This window comes from Triticum urartu, chromosome 2 (assembly GCF_003073215.2).
Source record: "Triticum urartu cultivar G1812 chromosome 2, Tu2.1, whole genome shotgun sequence".
NCBI classification, from domain to species: domain Eukaryota; kingdom Viridiplantae; phylum Streptophyta; class Magnoliopsida; order Poales; family Poaceae; genus Triticum; species Triticum urartu.
The window spans coordinates 540614151-540632664 of record NC_053023.1 but is presented as its reverse complement, the minus strand read 5'-3'; positions in this window follow the sequence as shown (position 1 = coordinate 540632664).

Here is an 18514-nt window from a genome sequence, read left to right as displayed (position 1 = left end):
GTGGTGAAGATGGAGCATAGCCAGACTATATGATTTTGCAGGGATAACTTTCTTTGGCCATGTTATTTTGAAAAGACATGATTGCTTTATTAGTAGGCTTGAAGTATTATTGTTTTTATGTCAAATGATAGACTATTGCTTTGAATCACTCGTGTCTTAATATTCATGCCATGATTAGATATGTGATCAAGAGTATGCTAGGTAGCATTCCACATCAAAAATTATCTTTTTTATCATTTACCTACTCGAGGATGAGCAGGAATTAAGCTTGGGGATGCTGATACGTCTCCGTCGTATCTATAATTTTTGATTGTTCCATGCCAATATTCTACAACTTTCATATACTTTTGGCAACTTTTTATACTATTTTTGGGACTAACATATTGATCCAGTGCCCAGTGCCAGTTCCTATTTGTTGTATGTTTTTTGTTTCGCAGAATATCCATATCAAACGGAGTCCAAACAGAATAAAAACTGGCGGAGATTTTTTGGAATATATATGATTTTTGGGAAGAAAAATCCACGCGAGACGATGCTCGAGGGGCCCACGAGGCAGGGGGGCGCGCCCCTGACCCTCGTGGCCACCCTGTAAGGAGGTTGATGCCCTTCTTCCGCCGCAAGAAAGCTAATATCCAGATAAAGATCGTGTTAAAATTGCATCCCAATCGGAGTTACGGATCTCCGAGAATATAAGAAACGGTGAAAGGAAAGAATCTGGGAACGCAGAAACAGAGAGAGACAGAGAGACAAATCCAATCTTGGAGGGGCTCTTGTCCCTCCCACGCCATGGAGGCCATGGACCAGAGGAGAAACCCTTCTCCCATCTAGGGAGGAGGTTAAGGAAGAAGAAGAAGGAGGGGGCTCTCTCCCCCTCGCTTCCGGTGGCGCCGGAGTGCCACCGGGGGCCATCATCATCACCGCAATCTTCACCAACAACTTCATCGCCATCATCACCAACTCTTCCCCCCTCTATGTAGCGGTGTAACCTCTCTCTTACCCTCTGTAATCTCTACTTAAACATGGTGCTCAACGCTGTATATTATTTCCCAACGATGTATGGCTATCCTATGATGTTTGAGTAGATCCGTTTTGTCCTATGGATTATTTGATGATCGTGATTGGTTTGAGTTGCATGTTTTATTGTTGGTGCTGTCCGATGGTGCTCTCCGTGTCGCGCAAGCGTGAGGGATTCCCGCTGTAGGGTGTTGCAATACGTACATGATTCGCTTATAGTGGGTTGCGTGAGTGACTGAAACACAAACCCGAGTAAGGGGGTTGTTGCGTATGAGATAAAGAGGACTTGATGCTTTAATGCTATGGTTGGGTTTTACCTTAATGATCTTTAGTAGTTGCGGATGCTTGCTAGAGTTCCAATCATAAGTGCATATGATCCAAGTAGAGAAAGTATGTTAGCTTATGCCTCTCCCTCATATAAAATTGCAATAATGATTACCGGTCTAGTTATCGATTGCCTAGGGACAAATAACTTTCTCGTAACAAAGAGCCTTACCGCCGCAGTGGCTGCGACACACTCCACCGCAGAGGCGAGGAATTAGGAGATCTACGAGGAGAACCACCACTTCGAGAGGGGTCGTCAGGAGCGGCACGGGGCGTTCGAGGTGAGCGTCGCTGAAGCTGCATTAGCGGCATGCACTGCATTGCGGTTGCCCAGTTCGTCGGTAGGGTCCTCCTCCTCCGCCTCTTACTGAGTGTGCTCGGAAGAGGAGAGGCAACCGGAAGTAGTACAAAGCCCCTCCACAGTAGTAGTAGTATTTAGGGGCTATTTTGTTCAGTTCATCTGACTACAGATGTGGTGGAACTGTACAACGTACTTAAAATCAGTACGTGGTTGGCAAAAATTGGGGAAAAGTTTGATCGGTTCAGCTGTTGAGTTAAACTGTTTGTATAAATTAAGAATGACTGCTTAATCTATGAATGAAATCTATGCTTAATTACTGAATTTTAGTTGCAAAAATTAGATATTGCTAGTGATTTTTAGCTTCATCTTTTGACAAAGCGTAGTGTTACAAGGATTGACAAATCTTACCAAATTGTTTGTACGTGGTTGCACACAGGTCATCCAAAACAATCATTTGCGTTGAAGGGATGCACAAATACTGCGCTGGTCTCACTTTGCATACGGGTGTTTTATCTAAAACGTTTGCGATCAAGAGCTGCAGAAATCCTGCTCGGCACATTTTCTCTTGGCTTCCTGGGGAAGCTGTCGGTTTGCATACAGGTGTTCTAACTAAAATGTTTGCGATGAGTGATTTATATTTAAAAAGCGAATTAAACTGCGGCTTGGGCGCCATTAAAGGAGAGGACGCAAGCAAGGAGGGCAGCCATGGAAGTCAAAGGGCTCACTTCCCAATGAGCTTGCGCAGCATACAGCTCGCATGCTTCTCGATGAGCCTACGCACTCGAGGACAGCTTGCACGCCTCTTGGTCATCCTGCGCACCGCACGACGCTCGCACGCCTCCCGTCCAGTCAAGGTCAAGCAGTTGTCCGCACGGCACCTCCTACAGCCATTAAAACCAATACACGTGGCGTCACGTGAATGGTTAATAGAATTTTGGATTTACTAGAACTTAAAAACCTGGCATCTCAATATTTTTCCGGCAATCAACGGTGCCCTGGTGTTTGAAATTCATTCCCATTTCTTGCATGGGACCTAAACATGCACTCAAGGACACATATTTGTTTTTTCAACCAATTTATATGACTGGAGCATGTGCATGTAGTTCAAATTTGAATTATGCACATAAATGCATTGAAAACTTAGTCAATGCATAAAAATGTCCAAACGAACCCTGAAAAATCACAAAAATTCACACAACACTCCTGTTGTTCTATGTTGACACGAGAAAAAATTAAAGCAATAAGAGGCAAAGGATATCGTTTCGTCCCCAAAGGTGGGACGTTCCCTACCGAAAACCATCATGCTTGTTGTGAGAAGCTCCGGTTTGTGAGAAGCATATACCCATATCTATCCCATATGGGACAAAATTTGTACCACGACATGTTGATGCCGCTCTATGATAGCTTGCCAAGTTTGATGAATTTCAGACGAGTTTTGGATTTACTAGAATTTAAAAACCATGCATCTCAATGTTTTGCCGGCAATCAACGGTGCCCTAGTGTTTGAAATCCATTCCCATTTCTTGCATGGGACCTAAGCATGCACCCAAGGACACATATTTGATTTTTCAACCAATTTATATGCACTGGAGCATGTGCATGTAGTTGAAATTTGAATTATGCACATAAATGCATTGAAAACTCAGTTAATGCATAAAAATGTCCAAACGAACCCCAAAAAATCACAAAAATTCACACAACACTCCTGTTGTTCTATGTTGAAATGGGAAAAAAATTTGAAAGCAATAAGAGGCAATGGATATCATTTCGTCCCCAAAGGTGGGATGTTCCCTACCGAAAACCATCATGCTTGTTGTGAGAAGCTCCGTTTTGTGAGAAGCATATACCCAAACCTGCCCCAAATGGGACAATTTTTTTTCCACGGCATGTTCATGCCACTCCACGATAGCACGCCAAGTTTCATGAATGTCAGACGAGTTTTGGATTTACTAGAATTTAAAAACCAAGCATCTCAATGTTTTGCCGGCAATCAACGGTGCCCCGGTATTTGAAATTCATTCCCATTTCTTGCATGGAATAAGCATGCAACCAATGACACATATTTTAATTTTCAACCAATTTATATACACTGGAACATGTGCATGTAGTCCAAATTTGAATTATGCACATACAATGCATTGACAACTCAGTTAATGCATAAAAATGTCCAAACAAACCCCAAAAAATCACGAAAAATCACACAACACTCCTGTTGTTCTATGTTGACATGAGAAAAAAAATTGAAAGCAATAAGAGGCAATGGATATCGTTTCGAACCCAAAGGTGGGATGTTCCCTACCGAAAACCATCATGCTTGTTGTGAGAAGCTCCATTTTGTGAGAAGCATATACCCAAACCTGCCCCAAATGGGACAAATTTTTTACCACGGCATGTTGATGCCGCTCCAAGATAGCATGCCAAGTTTCATGAATTTCAGACAAGTTTTTGATTAACTGGAATTTAAAAACCAGACATCTCAATGTTTTGCCGGCAATCAACGGTGCCCCGGTGTTTGAAATTCATTCCCATTTCTTGCATGAGACCTAAGCATGCACCCAAGGACACAGATTTGATTTTTCAACCAATTTATATGCACTGGAGCATGTGCACATAGTTCAAATTTGAATCATGCACATAAAATGCATTGAAAACTCAGTTGATGCATAAAAATGTCCAAACGAACGTCGAAAAATCACAAAAATTCACACAACACTCCTGTTGTTCTATGTTGACACGGGAAAAAAATTTGAAAGCAATAAGAGGCAATGGATATCGTTTCATCCCCAAAGGTGGGACATTCCCTACCAAAAACCATCATGCTTATTGTGAGAAGCTCCGGTTTGTGAGAAGCATATACCCAAACCTGCCCCAAATGGGACAAAAAATGTACCACGACATGTTGATGCCGCTCCATGATAGCATGCCAAGTTTCATGAATTTCACACGAGTTTTTGATTTACTAGAATTTAAAAACCAGGCATCTCAATGTTTTGCCGGCAATCAACGGTGCCCCGGTGTTTGAAATACATTCCCATTTCTTGCATGGGACCTAAGCATGGACCCAAGGACACAGATTTGATTTTTCAACCAATTTATATGCACTAGAGCATGTGCACGTAGTTCAAATTTGAATTATGCACAAAAAATACATTGAAAACTCAGTTAATGCATAAAAATGTCAAAACGAACCCCGAAAAATCACAAAAATTCACACAACACTCATGTTGTTCTATGTTGACACGAGAAAAAAATTCAAAACAACAAGAGGCAATGGATATCGTTTTGTCCCCAAAGGTGGGACGTTCCCTACCGAAAACCATCATGCTTGTTGTGAGAAGCTCCGGTTTGTGAGAAGCATATACCCAAACCTGCCCAAAATGGGACAAAATTTTTACCACGACATGTTGATGCCGCTCCATGATAGCATGCCAACTTTCATGAATTTCAGACTAGTTTATGATTTACTAGAATTCAAAAACCAGGCATCTCAATGTTTTGCCGGCAATCAACGGTGCCCTTGTGTTTGAAATTCATTCCCATTTCTTGCATGGGACCTATGCATGCACCCAAGGACACATATTTGATTTTTCAACCAATTTATATGCACTGGAGCATGTTCATGTAGTTCAAATTTAAATTGTTCACCTGGAATGGCTAGAAAACCAATTTAATGAATAAAATGTTCAAACGAACCTTGAATAATTCCAATTCTTTTATGACACACATATAGTTGCATGTTCACTCCATATAAAAGGTCTAGCAATTCAAACACCGTCCATTACCGCTGTGACCCCATTATGTAATTCAAATCAAGATGAAAAATCAAGTAGATCACACACAGTTTATTATCAGCAACTATGTGAGATGTAGTACAAAATATCTTGGAGCACCGTCGGTGTATAGTACGCCTATGGCTTACGCGAGAAGGTGCGTCGGCTACAGTGCACAGTCGGGGTCTCAAGCACACTAGCTCACTCCCCAAATACCATTTCACTGTTCAATCATCGCCGGTGAAAGATGGGCATGTGGACCCGTATCGTGAGGGCAACTTCGGTGGCCCAGTCCGGCAAGAGTGCGTCCGTAGCCGCCATGCACGTGATAACAAGGTGCATGAGCGCGGCCGTAATTTGCGACCGGGCGGCAAAGGCAGCCCAAAGGCCGCTGTTGCTTCTCAGGTGGCGGCAGCAACATCTGCCTCGGGGATAGCAACTGGCGAGAGTGGCACAGCAGTTGTCCGTTCCGCAGCAGCGGCCTTAGTCCTGATGGAGGCCGCCCACGACCATGTCGAGGCCGCCCACGACCAGCTCCTGGCGGTCACCGCACAAATCGAACGAAGCTTCTCTGACAACGGTCGGCAACCCACGGTCGAAGAGCTGGCAATCGCCGAGAGCTTTCGAGCAGCCGTCCGTTCCTCCGCCGCATACCTTGCGACGAGGGAGCCCGTCCAAGCCTAGATCGCGTCCGCCCATGCCCAGCTCGTGGCGGCCGTTTCCAAAGAGATGTCGGACGCAGATGGTAAGATGCTTGCCGAGTATGGTGCGATGGATGCCATGGAGCCCCTTCCCTAGGAGACCATCGGGCGCGAGCTAGACATGGAGGCGGCGGAGATCAACGAGGACCAGCCGTAATAGTACTCTTTGTTTTGTTTAATTAAGAGCGCTAGTCTTTAATTTGTTAGGGTAATGTTTAGGTCAGCTAGCTCTGTTTAATTGCTGAACTTGCTCGATTAAGAAGTGTGGGTGTGCTGTAGTCTCCTTTTTGTACCCAAATTATGCAATGACGTGGATGGCCACTGTAACCATGGAAATTTGAACCAAAACTTTTGACATTCAAACTCATCACACACGGGTTAAGCTATCTGAATCATTTGTGATGTCCACATATCGTACATAGTTCTGAATAAGGGACCGTGTCTGATGACACTTTGCGCGCTAGTTTTTTGGCTGAAGCTCCAAATTTTCGGCTTCCGCGGAAATATCTACCTCCCCGTCCCCTCCCCCTTACCAAAAGCCACATTTCCCCTCTTTTCGCCTTCCTTTCCAAGTTTAAACCTTCACTCCTTGTTTGCAGCGCTGCTGCCTCCTCGTCGGTGACCCTCCTTCACGCTACTCGGCCTCCTCTATCCAGGCAGGTAATCCACACCCGACCCCCATCCTCCTCCTCCTTCCACATCCCACATGCCCCGACCGCCGGTGCGAGCGGGACACCTTTGATAACCCACAAGTATAGGGGATCACAACAGCTTTCGAGGGTAGAGTATTCAACCCAAATTTATTGATTAGACACAAGGGGAGCAAAACAATATTCTCAAGTATTAGCAGCTGAGTTGTCAATTCAACCACACCTAGAAACTTAGTATCTGCAGCAAAGTGTTTAGTAGCAAAGTAATATGATAGTGATGGTAACGGTAACAAAAGAGTAATGAAAGCAAAGTAATGTTTTTGGTATTTTGTAGTGATTGTAACAATAGCAACGGGAAAGTAAATAAGCATAAACCAGTATATGGAAAGCTCCTAGGCATCGGATCAATGTTGGATAATTATGCCGGATGCGGTTCATCATGTAACAGTCATAACATAGGGCGACACAAAACTAGCTCCAATTCGTCAATGTAATGTAGGCATGTATTCCGAATATAGTCATACGTGCTTATGGAAAAGAACTTGCATGACATCTTTTCTCCTACCCTCCCATGGCAGCGGGGTCCTAATGGAAACTAAGGGATATTAAGGCCTCCTTTTAATAGAGAACCGGAACAAAGCATTAGCACATAGTGAATACATGAACTCCTCAAACTACGGTCATCACTGGTAAGTATCCCGATTATTGTCACTTCGGGGTTAACGGATCATGACACATAATAGGTGACTATAGACTTGCAAGATAGGATCAAGAACTCTCATATATTGATGAAAACATAATAGGTTCAGATCTGAAATCATGGCACTCGGGCCCTAGTGACAAGCATTAAGCATAGCAAATTCATAGCAACATCAATCTCAGAACATAGTGGATACTAGGGATCAAACCCTAACAGAACTAACTCGATTACATGATAAATCTCATCCAACCCATCACCGTCCAGCAAGCCTATGATGGAATTACTCACGCACGATGGTGAGCATCATGAAATTGGTGATGGAGGATGGTTGATGATGACGACGGCGACGAATCCCCCTCTCCGTAGCCCCGAACGCACTCCAGATCAGCCCTCCCGAGAGGTTTTAGGGCTTGGCGGCGGCTCCGTATCGTAAAACACGATGATTTCTTCTCTCCTATTTTTTTCTCCCCGAAAGCAGTTATATAGAGTTGGAGTTGGAGTCGGGGGGCTTCCAGGGGGCCCACGAGGTAGGGGGGCGCGCCCTAGGGGGAGCGCCCCCACCCTCGTGAGAAGGGTGTGGGCCCCCTGGTCTTCATCTTTGGCGAGGATTTTTTTGTTATTTATTATAAGATATCCCATGGAGTTTCAGGTCATTCCGAGAACTTTTGTTTTCTGCACATAAAACAGCGTCAGTCCGGGTTAGTTCCATTCAAATCATACAAGTTAGAGTCCAAAACAAGGGCAAAAGTGTTTGGAAAAGTAGATACGTTGGAGACGTATCAACTCCCCCAAGCTTAAACCCTTGCTTGTCCTCAAGCAATTCAGTTGACAAACTGAAATAAATAAAGAAAAACTTTTACAAACTCTATTTTGTCTTGTTGTTGTAAATATGTCAAGCTAGCATTCAAGTTTTCAGCAAAGATTATAACTAACCACATTTGCAATAATTCTCAGGTCTCATGATTACTCATATCAATAACATAATCAACTAGCAAGCCATAATAATAAATCTCGGATGACAACACTTTCTCAAAATAATCATAATATGATATAACAAGATGGTATCTCGCTAGCCCTTTCTGAGATCGCAAAACATAAATGCAGAGCACCTTTAAAGATCAAGGACTGACTAGACATTGTAATTCATGGTAAAAGAGATCCAATCATAGTCACACCCAATATAAATTAACAGTAATGAATGCAAATGACAGCTGCACTCTCCAGCTAGTGATTTTTAATAAGAGGGTGATGACTCAACATAAAAGTAAATAGATAGGCCCTTCGCAGAGGGAAGCAGGGATTTGTAGAGGTGCCAGAGCTCAGTTTTAAAATAGAGGTGAATAACATTTTGAGCGGTATACTTTCATTGTCAACATAACAACCAAGAGATGGCGATATCTTCCATGCTACACACATTATAGGTGGTTTCCAAACAGAATGGTAAAGTTTATACTCCCCCTTCCACCAACAAGCATCAATCCATGGCTTGCTTGAAACAACGAGTGCCTCCAACATACATCAGGTCCCAGGGGGAGTTTTGTTTGCAATTATTTTGATTTAGTTTGCATAAAGCATGGGACTGGGCATCCCGGTGACCAGCCCTTTATCTCGTGAGTGAGGAGCGGAGTCCACTCCTCTTGAGAGTAACCCGCCTAACATGGAAGATATAGACAACCCTAGTTGATACATGAGCTATTCGAGCATACAAAACATGATGATTATTTGAAGGTTTAGAGTTTGGCACATACAAATTTTACTTGGAACGGCAGGTAGATACCGCATATAGGAAGATATAGTGGACTCATGTGGAATAACTTTGGGGTTTAAGGAGTTTGGGTGCACAAGCAGTATTCCCGCTTAGTACCGGTGAAGGCTAGCAAAAGACTGGGAAGCGACCAACTAGAGAGCGACAACAGCCATGTACATGCATTAAAATTAATAAACATTGGATGCAAGCATGAGTAGGATATAATCCACCATGAACATAAATATCGTGAAGGCTATGTTGATTTGTTTCAACTACATGCGTGAACATGTGCCAAGTCAAGTCACTTAAATCATTCAGAGGAGGATACCACCCTATCATACCACATCATAACCATTTTAATAGCATGTTGGCACGCAAGGTAAACCATTATAACTCATAGCTAATCAAGCATGGCATAAGCAACTATGATCTCTAATTGTCATTGCAAATATGTTTATTCATAACAAGCTGAATCAAGAACGATGAACTCATCATATTTACAAAAACAAAAGAGGTCGAGTTCGTACCAGCTTTTTTCATCTCAGTCAATCCATCATATATCATCATAATTGCCTTTCACTTGCACGACCGAACGATGTGAATAATAATAAGAGTGCACGTGCATTGGACTAAGCTGGAATCTGCGAGCATTCAATAAACAGGAGAAGACAAGGCAATATGGGCTCTTTTGTCAGATAAAAATTAATGCATATAAGAGCCACTTCAACAATTTAATCAAGGTCTTCTCCTACTGACCCCCAAAGAAAAGAAAAGAAATAAAACTATTTACACGGGAAAGCTCCCAACAAGCAAAAGAAGAACAAGAAATATTTTTGGGTTTTCTTTTTAATTACTACTATAGCATGGAAAGTAAATTAATTAAAAGCTACAAATAATTTTTTTGGTTTTTCTTAAGGTTTATTAAACACACAAGAAGAAAGTATAAAAGAAAATAAACTAGCATGGATGATACAATGAAAAAGTATGAGCACCGACATCTCGCAATGAGTGTGTGTGAACATAAATGTAATGTCGGTGAGAAATACGTACTCCCCCAAGCTTAGGCTTTTGGCCTAAGTTGGTCTATGGCCATGGCTGGCCTGGCTGATATCCATAATAATAGTTGTTGGGGTTGTATTGTGATGAGGAAGAAGAAGGCTCCGATTGCCACTGGCTGGCAATCATCTCCGGATCCCACTGATAGTTAGACTGTCGTGAAGGATCAAATTGTGGTTCCGGTTCTGGCTCCTCGGCTGGTACAGGGTTCCGGTAGGCGTGGATAGCCGTCAACGGAACAAGGTACTTGCCTACAGTCAAATCAAACAAAGCAGGAGCAGGCAAGGTAATAGTCTCAGGATGATGTTTATTAAAGAACAATTGATATTTAAGCTCTCCTGCCCTATTCTTAACAATAAAATCATGTGCCACCATACTTTTATAATCTAAATAAACACGAGGCATCACTTTTTCTTCCTTCTCAGCATGCCTAATAGGTATGTTAAAATGTGCAGCTAGGCGTGAAGCATAGATGCCTCCAAAGATGGGACCCTTAGTACGGTTCATACTTAACCATCTAGCAATAATGCCGCCCATACTAAAAGTGTTATCACTGTATAAACCTTGGAGCAAAATAATAATATCAGGGATACTAAGGTTTCCACAGTTTCCGCGACCAATTAAGCAATGACTAGCAAATAATGCAACGTAATGTAAGACAGGAAAATGTATGCTAGTGATTCGTGCATCGGAAACCTTCCTAGTTTCCCCTACAGTGATAGTACTAATAAATCCCTCCACATCATCATGATGTGGTTCTTCTGTCTTGCCCCAAAAAGGGACTAAACAAATCCGACAGAAATCATAAAGTGACATCTCCTTATGCTCATCATATAAATGTAACTCCACCGTAGGTGGTGAGTTCCTAGAATGAAAATGAAAATTTTGCACAAAGGTATTTGTGAGTAAGAGATACTGATCACATTGGTCGTGGAGGAAAGAGGTGAGGCCTGAATTATGAGCCAACTCATGAAAATCTTCATAAATCCCGGCTGCTCTAAAGAAATCCTCAGAAGGCTATTCACACGCCCGAACCTCCGCGGTGCACGGCAAATTATACTTAGGCTTTGGTGCCTTTTCCTTCGAGCTTTGGCTCGATGAGCCCCTCAATAATCTCCTCATCATTTTCTGAAAAATTCTGAAATTTTAGTAACTTCAAAATAAAAGTAAACCAAACTCAATAATATTGATAGCAACTACTCCTACAAGTGCCTAGAGCCTATAACATGCATCAAAACTACTCTTGACCATATAAATTTGACATGCAAGCTCAAGAACAGGGTCACCTAAGCAATACAAATTTGCAATGAATAAAGCACTAGAACAAAAACTAATTGGACCAATGGAGGAGTCACATACCAAGGAACAATCTCCCCAAGCAAATTTGTGAGAGGTGCTTTGAGCAAGGAGATCGAAAATGGTAGCAAAACGAGCTTGGACTCGGGTTTGAGCTGGTTTTTCGTGTTTGGGGGAGGAAGATGAAGTGTGTGGCTGAAAGAATAAGTGGAGGAGGGCCACCATGGGCCCACGAGGCAGGGGGCGCGCCCTCCACCCTTGTGGCAAGGTGGTTGGCCCCCCTGATGTGTTCTTTGTTCCATAAATCCTCAAATATTCTAAAAAAATCATATTTAATTTTCAGGGCATTTGGAGAACTTTTATTTTTGAGGTATTTTTATATTGCACGGATAATCAGGTAACAGACATAAAATTATTTATTTTGTTTTATTTCAACTAAATAACATAAAGTATAGAGAGGGTACATAAGGTTGTGCTTCTAGTTTCATCCATCTCATGCTCGTCAAAAGGAATCCACTAACAAGGTTGATCAAGTCTTGTTAACAAACCCATTCCGATTGACATGAAACCAGAGAAATTTCAAATAACACTAGGTTACCTCAACAGGGATATGCACATCCCCAATAATAAGTATATCATATTTCTTCTTGACAGTAGGAAGAGGAAATTCAGAACCTCCAAATATAATCGATGGAATTTTTCCGATAGAATTGATACTATGAACTTGAGGTTGTTTCCTCGGATAGTGTACCGTATGCTCATTACCATTAACATGAAAAGTGACATTGCCTTTGTTGCAATCAATAACAGCCCCTACAGTATTAAGAAAAGGTCTTCCAAGAATAATAGACATACTATCATCCTCGAGAATATCAAGAATAACAAAGTCCGTTAAAATAGTAACGTTTGCAACCACAACAGACACATCCTCACAAATACCGACAGGTATAGCAGTTAATTTATCATCCATTTAAAAAAGATATTTTAGTAGGTGTCAACTTATTCAAATCAAGTCTATGATATAAAGAGAGAGGCATAACACTAACACCGGCTCCAAGATCACATAAAGCAGTTTTAACATAGTTTCTTTTAATGGAGCATGGTATAGTAGGTACTCCTGGATCTCCAAGTTTCTTTGGTATTCCACCCTTAAAAGTATAATTAGCAAGCATGGTGGAAATTTCAGCTTCCGGTATCTTTCTTTTATTTGTAATAATATCTTTTATGTACTTAGCATAAGGATTTGTTTGAGTATATCAGTCAATCGCATACGCAAAACTATAGGTCTAATCATTTCAGCAAAGCGCTCAAAATCCTCATCATCTTTTTTCTTGGATGGTTTGGGAGGAAAAGGCATGGGTTTCTGAACCCAAGGTTCTATTTCATTACCATATTTCCTAGCAACAAAGTATTTCTTATCATAACGTTGATTCTTTGATTGTGGGTTATCAAGATCAATAGCAGGTTCAATTTCTGTATCATTATCATTACTAGGTTTAGCAATATTATGAACATCATCATTAACATTTTCATTAGGTTCATGTTCATTACCAGATTGAGTTTCAGCATCAGAAATAGAAATATCATTTGGATTATCAGGTGGTTCAGCAATAGGTTCGCTAGAAGTTTGCATAGTTCTATCATTTTTCTTTTTCTTCTTTTTAGAAGAACTAGGTGCATCAATTTTATTTCTCTGAGAATCTTGCTCAATTCTCTTAGGGCGGCCTTCAGGATACAAAGGTTCCTGAGTCATTCTACCAGTTCTAGTAGCCAGTTTAACAACATAAATATTTTTCTTACTATTCATCTCATTGAGCAATTCTTTTTGAGCTTTAAGTACTTGTTCTACTTGAGTGGTAACCATAGAAGCATGTTTTCTAACAAGTTTAAGTTCACCTCTAATTTTAGCCATATAATCACCCAAGTATTTAATCATATCAGCATCTTGTTTTAATTGTCTATCAAAATAAGCATTGAAGTCTTCTTGCTTAAACATAAAATTAACAAACTCATCCAAGCATTGACTAGCAATTTTAGTAGGAGGGATTTCATCTTTATCATATCTATAGAGAGAATTTACCTTTACTACCTGTGTCGGGTTATCGAGGTCTGGAGGTTCTTCAATAAATAAAGGATTAAGATCATATATTTCTTCATCAGGCGGTAAATTGAGACCATGTATTTCTTTAATAGGAGGTAAATTATTAACATCTTCGGCTTTAATACCTTTTTCTTTCATAGATTTCTTTGCCTCTTGCATATCTTCAGGACTGAGAAATAGAACACCTCTCTTCTTCGGAGTTGGTTTAGGAATAGGATCATTAGTTGGAGCAAGAGCTGGCTCAAGAGGTGCCCAATTATTTTCATTTGTCAACATATTATTCAGTAAGATTTCAACTTCATCCGGTGTTCTTTCCCTGAAAAGAGAACCAGCACAACTATCGAGGTAATCTCTGGAAGCATCGATTAGTCCATTATAAAAGATATCGAGTATTTCATTTTTCTTAAGAGGATGATCAGGCAAAGCATTAAGTAACTTGAGAAGCCTCCCCCAAGCTTGTGGGAGACTCTCTTCTTTAATTTGCACAAAGTTGTATATTTCCTTTAAAGCAGCTTGTTTCTTATGAGAAGGGAAATATTTAGCAGAGAAGTAATAAATCATATCCCGGGGACTACGCACACAACCAGGATCAAGAGAATTAAACCATATCTTAGCATCACCCTTTAATGAGAACGGAAATATTTTAAGGATATAAAAGTAGCGAGATCTCTCATCATTAGTGAACAGGGTGGCTATATCATTTAATTTAGTAAGATGTGCTACAACAGTTTTAGATTCATAACCATGAAAAGGATCAGATTCAACCAAAGTAACTATATCAGGATCAACAGAGAATTCATAATCCTTATCAGCAACACATATAGGTGAAGTAGCAAAAGCAGGGTTAGGTCTCATCCTAGCATTTGGAGATTGCTTATTCCATTTAGCTAATAACCTTTTGAGTTCATATCTGTGTTTGCAGGCTAAAATAGCTAAAGAAGCATCTTGATCAAATAAATAACCCTCAGGAATAACAAGTGATTCTTCATCATCACTTTCATCTTCATAATCAGATTCAATATTTTCAATCTCTCTAGCCCTTGCAAGTCGTTCCTCTAGAAAATCACCAAGTGGCATAGTAGTATCAGGCATAGAGGTAGTTTCATCATAAGTATCATGCATAGCAGAAGTTGCTGGGGAACGTAGCAGAAATTCAAAATTTTCTACGCATCACCAAGATCAATCTATGGAGTAATCTAGCAACGAGGGGAAGGAGAGTGCATCTACATACCCTTGTAGATCGCTAAGCGGAAGCGTTCAAGTGAACGGGGTTGATGGAGTCGTACTCGTCGTGATCCAAATCACCGATGATCCTAGTGCCGAACGGACGGCACCTCCGTGTTCAACACACGTACAGCCCGGTGACGTCTCCTACGCCTTGATCCAGCAAGGGGAGAAGGAGAGGTCAGGAAGACTCCATCCAGCAGCAGCATGACGGCGTGGTGGTGGTGGAGGAGCACGGGACTCCAGCAGGGCTTCGCCAAGCACTACGAGAGACGAGGAGGGAGAGGGGTAGGGCTGCGCCAAGAAGGAGATGTTTTCGTGTGTATGGCAGCCCAAAACCTCAAGTATATACAGGGGGAGGGGAGGGGCTGCGCCCCCACCTAGGTTTCCACCCCTAGGGGTGGCGGCCAGCCCTAGATCCCATCTAGGGGGCGGCCAAGGGGGGAGAGAGGGGGGCGCACCACTAGGTGGGCCTCAGGCCCATCTAAGCCTAGGGTTTCCCCTTTTCCCCTTCTCTCTTCGCCTTGGGCCCTGGTGGGGGGCGCACCAGCCCACCTGGGGCTGGTCCCCTCTCACACTTGGCCCACGCAGCCCTCTTGGGCAGGTAGCCCCACCTGGTGGACCCCCGGGACCCTCCCGGTGGTCCCGGTACGTTACCGATAGCACCCGAAACTTTTCCGGTGACCAAAACAGGACTTCCCATATATAAATCTTTACCTCCGGACCATTCCGGAACTCCTCGTGATGTTCGGGATCTCATCCGGTACTCCGAACAACATCCGTTAACCGCGTACATACTTTCCCTATAACCCTAGCATCATCGAACCTTAAGTGTGTAGACCCTACGGGTTCGGGAGTCATGCAGACATGGCCGAGACATCTCTCCGGTCAATAACCAATAGCGGGATCTGGATACCCATGTTGGCTCCCACATGCTGCACGATGATCTCATCGGATGAACCACGATGTCAAGGATTCAATCAATCCCGTATACAATTCCCTTTGTCTAGCGGTACGATACTTGCCCGAGATTCGATCGTCGGTATCCCGATACCTTGTTCAATCTCGTTACCGGCAAGTCTCTTTACTCGTTCCGTAACACACAATCCCATGATCAACTCCTTGATCACATTGTGCACATTATGATGATGTCCTACCGAGTGGGCCCAGAGATACCTCTCCGTTTACACGGAGTGACAAATCCCAGTCTCGATTCGTGCCAACCCAACAGACACTTTATGTAGTGTACCTTTATAGCCACCCAGTTACGTTGTGACATTTGGCACACCCAAAGCACTCCTACGGTATCCGGGAGTTGCACAATCTCATGGTCTAAGGAAATGACACTTGACATTAGAAAAGCTTTAGCATACGAACTACACGATCTTTGTGCTTGGCTTAGGATTGGGTCTTGTCCATCACATCATTCTCCTAATGATGTGATCCCGTTATCAACGACTTCCAATGTCCATGGTCAGGAAACCGTAACCATCTATTGATCAATGAGCTAGTCAACTAGAGGCTTACTAGGGACATGTTGTTGTCTATGTATCCACACATGTATCTGAGTTTCCTATCAATACAATTCAAGCATGGATAATAACCGATTATCATGAACAAGGAAATATAATAATCACCAATTTATTATTGCCTCTAGGGCATATTTCCAACAGTCTCCCACTTGCACTAGAGTCAATAATCTAGTTCACATCGCCATGTGATTAACACTCACAGGTCACATCGCCATCTGACCAACATCCAAGAGTCTACTAGACTCAATGATCTAGTTCACATCGCTATGTGATAAACACTCAAAGAGTTCTGGGTTTGATCATGTTATGCTTGTGAGAGAGGTTGTAGTCAACGGGTCTTGCCGCATTCAGATCCCTATGTATTTCGCAAAACTTTATATCGTAGATGCTGCTACCACGTTCCACTTGGAGCTATTCCAAATTATTGCTCCATTATACGTATCTGGTATCTCTACTCAGAGCTATCTGGATAGGTGTCAAGGTTGCATCGACGTAACTCTTTATGTCGAACTCTTTATCACCTCCATAACCGAGAAACATTTCCTTATTCCTCTAAGGACAATTTTGACCGCTATCTGGTGATCTACTCCTAGATCACCTTTGTACCCTCTTGCCAGACATGTGGCAAGGCACACATCAGGTGTGGTACTCAGCATGGCATACCGTATAGAGCCTACGACAGGATCATAGGCGACGACCTTCGTCCTTCCTCTTGCTTCTGCCGTGGTCAATCTTTGAGTCTTACTCAACTTCACACCTTACAACTCAGGTAAGAACCCCTTCCTTGACTGATCTATTTTGAACTCCTTCAAAAACATGTCAAGGTGTGCATTCTTTGAAAGTATCATTAGGCGTCTTGATCTATCTCTATAGATCTTGATGCCCAATATGTAAGCAGCTTTATCCAGGTCTTCCTTTGAAAATCACTCTTCAAACAAACCGTTTATGCTTTCCAGAAATTCTACATTATTTGGATCAACAATATGTCATCCACATATACTTATCAGAAATGTTGTAGTGCTCCCACTCACTTTCTTGTAAATACAAGTTTCTAGCAAACATTGTATAAACCTAAAAGCTTTGATCACTCCATCAAAACATATATTCCGATTCCGAGATGCTTGCTCTAGTCCATAGAAGGATTGCTGGAGCCAGCATACCTTTTAGCATCCTTAGGATCATCAAAACCTTTTATTGTATCACATACAACTTTTCTTACAAAAACTGGTAAGAGAACTTGTTTTGACATCCATCTATAAGATTTTATAATTGAAAAATACAGCTAATGCTATCATGATTCCGACGGACTTAAGCATCGCTACGGGTGAGAAATTCTCATCGTAGTCAACTCCTTGAACTTCTGAAAAGACTCTTTCCCACAAGTAGAGCTTCATAGACGGTAACATTACCGCCCACGTCTGTCTTCTTCTTAAAGACCCATTTATCTCAATGGCTTGCCGATCATCGGGCAAGTCCACCAAAGTCCATACTTTGTTCTGATATATGGATCCTATCTCGGATTTCATGGCTTCTAACCATTTGTCGGAATACGGGCCCACCACCGCTTCTCCATAGATCGTAGGTTCATTGTTGTCTAACAACATGATATCTAAGACAGGATTACCGTACCACTTAGGAGTAGTACATATCCTTGTCGACCTACGAGGTTCGATACCAACTTGATCCGAAGCTTCATGATCACTATCATTAACTTCCTATTCAACAGACGTAGGCTCCACAGAAAACATCTTTCTATGTTGCATCACTCTCTGGTTGAAGTAAAGGTTTGACAACCTCATCAAGTTCTATCTTCCTCCCACTCAATTCTTTCGAGAGAAACTCCTTCTCGAGAAAGGACCCGTTCTTAGCGACAAACAATTTGCCCTCGGATCTGAGATAGAAGGTATACCCAACTTGTCACCTTTGGGTATCCTATGAAGATGTGTTTGTCCACTTTTGGGTTCGAGCTTCTCCGGCTGAAGCCTTAAGCATCACATCCCCAAACGTTAAGAAACGACAACTTTGGTTTCTTGCCAAACCAATGTTCATTCGTCGTCTCAACGGACTTAGATGGTGCCCTATCTAAAGTGAATGCAGC